This window comes from Zingiber officinale, chromosome 1A (assembly GCF_018446385.1).
Source record: "Zingiber officinale cultivar Zhangliang chromosome 1A, Zo_v1.1, whole genome shotgun sequence".
In the NCBI taxonomy this organism is placed as follows: domain Eukaryota; kingdom Viridiplantae; phylum Streptophyta; class Magnoliopsida; order Zingiberales; family Zingiberaceae; genus Zingiber; species Zingiber officinale.
Genome location: NC_055987.1, coordinates 142,957,932 through 142,969,024, shown reverse-complemented (window position 1 = coordinate 142,969,024; position 11,093 = coordinate 142,957,932).

The following is an 11,093-nucleotide window of genomic DNA, read 5'->3' as shown; positions in this document are numbered from 1 at the left end:
AAGTTTATGTAGATGGATCTTCAACCAGACAAGGTAGTGGAATTGGTATTCTCCTTATATCACCGAGGGATTATAAACTTCAACTTTCTGTCAGGCTGAATTATAGAGCCACCAACAATGAGGCGAAATATGAGGTATTAATAGCAGGATTACAAGCCGCTCAGCATTTGGGAGTGTCTCGAGTTTATATTTATTCTGACTCTCAATTGGCAGCCCAACAGTTATCAGGTAACTTTGAAATTAATAATGATAGACTCAAGTTATATGCCGAGACATTTGATAAATTGAAGGCTCAATTTCAAGAAGTAAATCTACAAAAAATTCCTCGATCTGAGAATCAAGTAGCAGATGAATTAGCTAGATTAGTCTCTGCTATAATACCATGGAGCTTGGATCGACCAGTAGAGCAGACATTGTTAATATCTTGTATTGAAAGACAGGCTGATGAAGAGATACAAGGTGACTGGAGAGCGCAAATCATATTATATTTACAGCAAGGTATTCTTCCAATTGATGCAGAACAAGTAAGGATATTTAAGAAGAGGGTTGCTCAATATACTATGATAGGGGAACAGTTATATAAAAGGGCTTTCTCTAGACCTTTACTTAAATGTATTGGGACAGAAGATATACAATACGTCTTGCAAGAGGTCCATTAGGGCTCATGTGGTAGTCATATAGGTGGAAGGTCCTTGGCCCGAAGAATTTTATTAGCAGGATATTTCTGGCCTATTTTACATGAAGATGCTGCAAAATTTGTAAGAACTTGCATTTCTTGTCAGAAACATCAGAATATTCCACATCATCCTACACAATTATTAATAACCTCTATAGTTTCCTGTCCCTTTGATCAATGGGGCATGGATATAGTTGGTCTATTTCCTATGGCAACTGCACAAAGAAGATTTTTATTAGTAGCAGTGGATTATTTCTCTAAATTGGTAGAAGCAGAACCTTTAGCTCGGATTACTGAAGATGCAGTTATTAAATTCCTATAGAAAAATATTGTATGCAGATTTAACATTCCTCACAAATTAGTTTCTGATAATAGGAGGCAGTTTAAAGGAGACAAAATCCTACACTGGTGCAAAAGCTATGGTATTATTCAAGCATTTACTTCTGTGACATATCCACAGAGTAATGGTTAAGCAGAAGTAACCAATATAGAGATTATAAGAGGGTTAAAAACCAAACTGGATCATGTTGGGGGTAGCTGGATAGATGAATTGCCCAGTGTGCTCTGGGCATATCGTACTACACCCCGAGAAGCCATAGGAATCACTCCCTTCCAACTGGTTTATGGAGAAGAAGCTGTCATTCCTATTGAGGTAGGGGTAGAGTCTGATAGAAAATAACTATATAATGATGATAATACAGGTCGGCGACTTATGGAGTTAGATCTGATAGAAGAAATTCGAGACAAAGCTGTAACTCGCCTCACATCATACCGATAAAGAATGAGGCAAAATTATAACAGAAGAGTTATCCTGTGATTTTTTCAAGCGGGAGATTTAGTATGGAAACGTGTTAAGCCCGCCGGAGATGTTAGCAAACTAGCACCGCAATGGGGAGGACCCTACAAGGTAGTAGAAAAACTTGCATCGGGTTCATATTATCTCGAGGACACAAAAGGAAGAATTCTCGAGCGTCCCTGGAGTGCAAATCATTTACAGCCCTACCGAACTTAACAAGCTCATATCATTCAAAAATATGTCCGAGAGAGCAAATCAAAACTATTTGAAGCAGTTTCCCTACGAACAAATGACAAGTATGCTCATAATTTATGTACTTCATGTAACTCTATAAATACAATGCAAGATAAATATCGCCCAAGGAATAAATATGGTTCAAACAGCGTGATGATTATTGAGCAAACATTTTTAATCTGTTCAAGCAACCGTCAATTGGGAGCTTTAAGGAAGGACCTACCAGGGTTCCTTAAAAGAATCTCCAAGATGGTAAAACCATCGCGAGGTTAGTGCAAGCATTTCAATTTTACTCAAAAAATAGTCGATCGGGAAATCTCATGGAGTAACCCGGACGGGTCTTCATGGGAGGAACCGGAGACTTTAAACTGACCCGTGGGAGGAACCGGAGACTTTAAACTTTCATAAAAACACAGTCGATCGAGAAATCTCATGGAGTAACCCGGACGAGTCTTCATGGGAGGAACCAGAGACTTTAAACTATCATAAAAGCACATTTGATCGGGAAATCTCATGGAGAAACCCGGACGGGTATTCATGGAAGGAACCGGAGACTTTAAACTATCATAAAAACACAGTCGATCGGGAAATCTCATGGAGTAACCCGGACAGGTCTTCATAGGAGGAGCCGGAGACTTTAAACTATCATAAAAACATAGTCGATCGGGAAATCTCATGGAGTAACCCGGACGGGTCTTCATGGGAAGAACCGGAGACTTTAAACTATCATAAAAACACAGTCGATCGGGAAATCTCATGGAGTAACCCGGACGGGTCTTCATAGGAGGAACCGGAGACTTTAAACTATCATAAAAACATAGTCGATCGGGAAATCTCATGGAGTAACCCGGACGGGTCTTCATGGGAAGAATCAGAGACTTTAAACTATCATAAAAATACAGTCGATCGAGAAATCTCATGGAGTAACCCGAACGGGTCTTCATGGGAGGAACCGGAGACTTTAAACTATCATAAAAACACAGTCGATCGGGAAATCTCATGGAGTAACTCGGACGGGTCTTCATGGGAGGAACCGGAGACTTTAAACTATTATAAAAACACAGTCGATCGGGAAATTTCATGGAGTAACCCGGACAGGTCTTCATGGGAGGAACCAGAGACTTTAAACTATCATAAAAACACAGTCGATCGGGAAATCTCATGGAGTAACCCGGATGGGTGTTCATGGGAGGAACCGGAGACTTTAAACTATCATAAAAACACAGTCAATCGGGAAATCTCATGGAGTAACCCGGACGAGTCTTCATGGAAGGAACCGGAGACTTTAAACTATCATTAGCAAGATAATGCAGGATCAAGTATCTGCTTAAAATATGATATAGCGCAGGACTCCATTCGGGATTACACGCTCGACTAGAGGTTGATGGGATTCTTCATATTAAATCGGTCGAGATTACACGCTCGACTCAGGGTGGTTCACTCAATCGAGATTACGTAAATCCTATGGAGTTCTTCATATGAAATTGCTCGAGATTACATATCCCTTGGAAGCACGTAGGTCTTCGGAATTCTTTATATGCAGTCATGTTTGACTGAAGTTCAAGGAATTTATGGAAGGCCTCATGGTTCAAAATTATATGCTCTTGGAAGATATCACAAAAAGGATAAGTCTTATTCTTAACTCTCAGGAGCATTTCAAAGGAAGCAGGATCAAGCTAACACAAACCAGAAAAAATAGGTAAGTACCAAATTTTCTTTTAAAAATGCAAGTACTTAGTTACAAGTCTTTTTCTTACATAATCATGCTTACTCAAAATCGCTTGTTAAGTTTTCGGGCAATTCTTGATTAAGTCTACGACGATTTATAAACTGAGAGGGGGGGTTCCCTAGATAAGTAATCACCTTCCCTCAATTGTCGAATAACCCCTGTCACAGAATGATTCATAGCCCCTATCATTCGGCGGACAAATTCATTACTAAACCTCGGAGACCTTAGATATGCCAAGCGTCTGCCTTCCCATCGATCCTCCTCCTACTCCTTATAACTTTAAAATTCAGCCTGTATTTTAGCAGCTTGGTCTTTGAAAGTGTCTCTTTCTAACTTAAGTTGCTCTATCTCCTTTTGAAGTAAGGATATCTCATCATCCTGAGCCTTTCTTTGTTCTTGCTCTTGTAGCAGAGCAAAATCTCTGGATGCTGACTCTTGAGCCTGATCAGAAAGAAAGATATTGTGAAGCCTCTCCACTTTCTCTAATACAATGTTTTTATGAGAAATATCCGAGAGGGCTTTGTCTTTCAAAGCCGTTTCCACCTGGAGGCTGGAATGTAATCGATCCACTAACAACTCTAGGGTTCTTCTTTCAAGCTCTTTGTTTTTCAACAATTGTTGCTCATGCTGCAATTCCTTTTTCATAGCCTTTATTTGTTGAGTCTGTGAGGCTATCTTCTCTCGTAATTGAGTAAGCTCAATATGGGAAGGAGGAAGATTAGCTTTCAGTGCCTGTACTTGAGCTTTTAACTTGCCATTTTCCCTTTCCAAGGTAATGACTAATTGGTCCAGATGAAGACTTAAGGCAAGGAACTAAAATAATAATACGATTAGTAGGAGTAATAAGAAGTTAACAATATATAATGGAAAATACTTACAGCAATAGCTTGGTGACTATGACTGTCGGCACGGCTGGAAATACCGGTGCCTTTTAATAGTTCTTGGCAATGCAGGCAAGATTCAGACAATGAGCCTTGTAGTTATAAAAAACCGTAATCAAGAGGGTCCGAAGTTTGTCCCATTTGAGAGGGAAGACCCATGACTTGTTTAAATAAAGGCGTGGAGGCAGAAGGAGAAGAGAGTCGTGTGGAAGAATAAGGAAGAGAAAGGAGGGTGGGGGGTAGTAGAACCGGGAATGACAGAGGATGAGCTAGAGGGGATGGAAGATGTTAGAGCAATCAAAGTTGATTCAGTGGTCGAAGCATGGATAACTGATGGTCCTGGACTCGAGGAAGATCTCCTGCAAGGCGTTCTTTTAGCTCGGGGTCCAGGAGCTAAAGGAGGCACGACCAGGGTAAGAGGTTGAGAGGAGGTCGAAGTAGTAGTAGCCATCTGAGAAGTAGAAGTAGTTGAAACGATAGCAGAAGGTGAAGGAATAAGTAGACCCGGTCTTATCATTCTAAGAGAAAGATTAGAAATAATGTGGGTAGGGGGCATTGGTGCCTTATCTCTCTCAAAAGAAATAGGTGAAGGAGCAATAGGGGGCTGCACAAAAGTACCAAAGGTGTCACGAAAGGGAACATCCTCAGTAAGCTTGGGTTTCTTGATTACGGCAACAAAAGGTTGTTCGTCTTCCTCTTCCATAGCAGCCACAGCTTCCGTTGTTTGCTCTTCTTTAGATAATAAACCCAAAGTAAAGGAAGTAGGATTGGCTCGACGAGCTTGCAGTAATTGCTCTCCAAATTTATTCAAAAAAGACTTGGTCATGGCTGTATTCTTGAACATGAAAGCGGGTAGAAGAGCATCAGCTGAAACATAAGAATTGGGCATTACTATAGAAGATGATTAGCAAATAACTGATAAACATAGCTTAGAATGTTTAGACATACCAAAAGAGACATCCAAGGGAGTGTCGATGTTACTTATCCCAAAGGGAAACATCAAACCCTCCACAATCAAGGATGGTAAGCTGAATTTGGCCCCCTTTAGTTTGGATAAAGCGAAAGAAACAGAGGGATCATTGAGGAGATTGTTAGTATTAGGAACTGGAGGGAGATCGTATATCCAGTGGATAGGAAAAGGAAGAGAAGAAAGGAGACGCATAAAGAAAAATTTGTGACGTCATTCCCCTAGAGGAGGAATCCTGTTGAACAAAATAGCCTTAGGGTGAGACTGAAATTTGAAGACACCAATATCTACTTGGCACAGAATGAAGAAGTGGTGAAAAAGACAAGGGGATAGAGGAAAATCTAACAGTTTGGACACCCTAACAAAACCCATAAGGATAGAGAAGGACTGGGGAATGAACTGATTAAGGGAAATTTTAAAGTAGATACTGACATCAGCGAAAAAGCGATGAAGAGGGAATCAAAAATCTTGTAAAACTTGATCCCGGAAGATAGATACACACCCCAGAGGAGGAAGGTGCGGACTATCCTGTGGGGTAGGGCGAACTATATAGGAAGGAAAACCATAGTTCACTTGTAACTCCACTTCCTCTGGCTCTATAAGGTCAGAAGCGCATGAAAGGAACCATGCGGGGGAAGAAGTGGCCATGGAGGAATAGCAGAAGGGAAGCAAACAAAGAAAGAGGTAGGGATAGTAAAAAAGAAGAAGATAGCATTTCAAATCTTCTTCTTGTTAGGATGTATACTAAAAGCCTAGCTTTTGGTATAAACATTTATCTAGAAATAAGAATCACATTGGTCAAATGTTTACATTTATGATAAATGTAGTTGTTCAATTAATTTATATTGTAGATAACATGGTGTGTGGTGTCACACACAGAAGATCATGTCATCGGTTCTTTATAAATTATAAATAGTTACTCACGACTAAGATGGAAAGGAACAAACCATTGGAATAGTCGTAGTGTAATTAGGTATTAGTTTATCTTGACTAATAATTACACTAGTACACTCTAAGTGTATTGAGTAGGACCATTTTAGGCAAATTCTTTTTATACCGACTTGATAAAAGAACTAGACCTTAGTTATTATGGAAGTGTGTGCTCTTAATCCTAATATAATAACAAGCACATATATTTGATATTTATTTCTTTAATTTATCAATGGGTGAGATTTAGTTCGATAAATCAATAAGCCCGATAAGTTGAGAAATGATATCACTTATAGTATGTGTTGTTGATTATAGAAGGAAACTGTGTCCTAGTGATCTATGTTGATAATGTCCCCAAGAGGAGCTCATAAGGATTGTCATGTTAAACCCTGCAGGTGGACTTAGTCCGACATGACGATAAGGTTGAGTGGTACTACTCTTGGACTAAGATATTAATTAAGTGAGTTGTCAGTAACTCATTTAATTAGTGGACATTCTACATCTTAAACATAGGGAGACTAACACACTTATAATAAAAAGGAGCCCAAAATGTAATTTGGGATTGGTGCGGTAGTTCAATAATAATTCTTTAGTGACATGAATTATTATTGATGAAGTTAAGTTGTGTGTTTGGGGCGAACACGGGAAGCTTAATTTCATCGGGAGACCAAAACCAATTCCTCCTCTCGGTCCCTATCGTAGCCTCTTGTATATAGAGATTTATACCCACCACATACCCACCTTCTTACCCACTCTTTGGTGGTCGACCAAGCTAGCTTGGAACCCAAGCTAGGGCCGGCCAAGACCCAAAGGTTGAGCCAAGTTGGTGGCCGGCCAATGCTTGGAGTCCAAGCATGATGTGGTCGGCCACATCATATTAAAAAGGATTTTATTTATAAAATTTTCTTATGTGGATTCCATGGTTTTAAAAGAGATTTTAAAATTTAAATCTTTCCTTTTACAACTTTCTACAAAAGATTAAGAAAAGATTTGAAATCTTTCCTTATTTGTAGATTGAAAGATAGATTTTAATTTTGAGAAAACTTTCCTTTTTTAACCATGTTCATGATTTAAAAGCGAGTTTAAAAATTAAATATTCTCTTTTATAAGTTTCTACAAAAGATTAAGAAAAGATTTGATATCTTTCCTTATTTGTAGATTGGAGATTTTAATTTTTAGAGATAACTTTCCTTTTTGGAAATCATCCACATTTTTTTTAAAAAAAATTTAATTTATAAAATTTCCTTTTTATAATCCACCATGAAGGGAAAAATTATTGGATAAATTTTTATAAATTTTCAGAGACAAATTAGGAAGTTTTAATTCTTGTGTTAATTAAAACTCTCCTTGTTTTGGAGATTAATGTGGCCGGCCATAATGTTTAATGAGAAGAAAATTATTTTTAATTAAATAAATTTTCCTTTTCATGGAAAAAGAATTAAGGAAGTTTTTTATTTAAATTTCCTTATTTGCCAAGACCAAGGATTATAAAAGAGGGGGTAGAGGTGCCTTCATGGTGAACGACTCTATTATTTTTCTACTCTCTTTTTCTCCTTGGGTGTGGTCGGCCACTCCTCTTTCTCTCTTCTCCATCTTGTGGCCGAACCTCATCTCATCCTTGGAGTCCTTGTGGTGGCCGGATCTTGCTTGGAGAAGGAGAGAAAAGGAGGCGATATTTCTAGCATCCCTTGGAGCTTGGTGGTGGCCGAACCTCTTCATCTTTAGAGGAGCTTTTGGTGGCTGAAACCTAGAAGGAAGAAGAAGGTTCTTGGTGGTTCTCATCTTAGTAGATCGTTGCCCACATAATGTCCGGGATAAGAAGAGGAATATGGTAGAAGATCAAGAGGTTATTTGCTTACAAAGAAAGATATAACTAGTAATTGTTTTCCGCATCATACTAGTTTTCTTTGTATAGTTATTTTTGGAAATACCAAACACAAGAGACATATGATTCTAGAGTTTTCGGATTTGTTTCGAAGTTGTGTTTATTTTATTTTATTTTTTTGATTTTGTGATTCGATTGTTCTTTTTGGTTAACCTAGAGTTATTTAAGGAAATTAAATATTAGCTTTCCTTAAAAGACTTTGTCTAGGCGGTGGTGGTTGCTCCCATATCGAAGAAGGCCATGTGCCTCGCCATGCAGTCCTGGAAGTCAATTTTAGAAATTAATATTTAATGGAATTAATAACATAGGTGGATTTGAATCAATAGTGTTAAGTTTCACTTGCGATTCAAATCTAAACCATTAAGAACATATAAGTTAAATTTGGAATCAATGATGTTAAGTTCCGTCTGCGATTCCTAATTTAACTTCTAAAGAATACAATAGGTTATTTAAGGAAAGGTTCGACACTTGTACAAAAAATTTTGTATAGTGGAACTGGTACGTTTTCCTATGACTAATCAACAATTGGTATCAGAGCTAGGGTTTGCCTCTGTGTGTTTGGTTTTCAAATTAGGTTATGCGCATATCATACATAATTTAGGTAGGATAATAGTAGGATGTGCTAACTTTGTGGTAGCAGGCTCCAACTATTATGGCTTATAGATGTTGTGTGTGATTGGACCCTTGGACATGTCAAGGGCATTATTTTTGTGTGTGCATGATTGTATGTAACTAATACAACAGGTGCTGTATTAGCCTTAGGATTTTAGAATTTTATTTTTGATCTAGATTACATGTACATTCCTTCGTGGAATATAGGATCAATATATGTAAAATTCTATTTTTGTCACGGATCGAATGCTTGCGAGGCGTGGTTCTTTTGGAGCACCAGAGGCGCAGCGGAATAACAAGCAAGGTAGATGTGACGACTCAACCCGGTGGTGGTGGCTAAAGAAGGCAGCAGCTAGGGTTGGAGCACGCAAAGAACAGTGACAGAAAAATGCCATAATAGTTGGAAAAATAATTTCCATATTTATTGCTTTTATTTATTGTGATATGTGTGTATGCATGTGATGTAAGCTAGGATAGTTTAAAATTCCTCACTTTAAATAACTAAGTGGGAGAGGGGTTTATTTTAATAAATTCCACGATCTCCATTACTGGTTTGTAAGTGATGCAAACAAACTTGCGCATTGGTTCTGAGTGCCTTCCTCCATATCAGATGAGTTTGTTTACGGATCACTAGATCAAACTTCCATTTTGGATGACAATAGGAAATTAATTAAGAGCGTGTGATCTTCCCCATCAGAAGGGGCACAATCTTATTAATGGACTAAGTGTCAAGTAATCACTACAACAAAAACATTAAAAGACAACGGTTAAAAACCGTTGTCGTAAGCTTTTAAAACCGTTGTAATTAGCAGTGTTGTTAAAAGTGGGGGGCTACGACAACGGTTTTAAACCGTTGTCTTTGACTGAAAAGACAACAGTTTTGCAACGGTTTAAAACCGTTGTCTTTGAATGAAAAGACAACGGTTTAAAACCGTTGTTTTTTAGAGTATTTTTTTTAAATAGCATTGCTCGTTACAATCATTTTTGGGGCTACGACAACAGTTTTTAACCGTTGTCTTTGAGGGTGATAGGCAACAATAACTATTTTAAACCGTTGTCTTTTAAACTATTATCTTTTAATACCAATATATTATATTTAAATATAAATATATAATAAAGAATCATAATCACAAAAGAAAGAATATTCCTCACATCAATATCATTCAAAATGTTACTTATACAAGAATTACAATCACAAAAGAAGAAACATGTCTCATGTTTAAATAAAATTTATCTCAATACAAATAAACAAATAAGTTCCATTTATAACTAATGAACAATAGCCAACTAATGAACAAGTCCCATCACAATCTTCAACTTGTAGGATTTCATTGAACTCTTTTTTCTCACTTGCTAATTCTTTTTCAATCAGTATATAAGAATTGGCATCCACTGTTATAGCCTTGCATATAGCAAAATGAATAAAGGTCGATGGAGTGAATAGCTTCATGTAGCTGAAACAAAAAAATTGGAACAAGCATAGCTTAATGAAGATGATGTAAGAATTGGTAACAAGTTAATTCCAATAAACTGACCAGTCCTGCCCCAACATGATCACGAATGAAAGCTGCATCGCTGTATCGCTCTTCCTCTATAGCTCTCTGTACTTGAGTTGGACTCATTTAATGTGTTGGCAAAATCTATGACGTTATGTTTAAGTTGGATAAAACTTCTATATCCTCAAGCTTTAATCCATACAACAAACTTTAATGAGAAAAGTAAATGACCAAATTAAAGATAAAAATATGTTATAACTACATGCGCAAAAGGAAAAAAATAACATATTCTGATGCATAAAGCAGCTAGTCAACAAAACATGCACTTGTCTAAGAGTTTTCATACCTGATACAGAGCATGACTTAACTCTTACCTAGCTGTGTGTAATTGATTCTCAAGTGCAAAATTAGATAGCATCAGAGCATCTTATTCCTGTTTCAGCAGAAGAAAAACAACATTAAATTCCTTAAGGATTAATACATTGGTTGTAAAGTATAAAGAAGGATTATTCTAGAAAATTAGGATAAGGACAAGCGTGTTCTGATTACCGCATGCTCCCATCTCCCGTGTTCTAATTACCTCTTCTAACAGAACACCTGTGACAAAAGTCTTCCATGAGTTACAAGAAGACAATTCAGGTCAAACTTCAAATGATTAGGTATTCTATTATTGAGGTGGATATATGCTTGCTCTCTGTTTGCTTTAATGGGGATCCAACCAATGTCCCTCATTATCATAAAAACCTGCAAAAGCACCATGGTTCTGCATATATTAGTTGATACTTTGCTAGAATTCGAGATTAGATAAAAACTAGGAAATCATCTCACTGAAGCTTGAACATTAGAACACACGCTACCTGGCATGTAGAAAGTGATTAAAATATGAT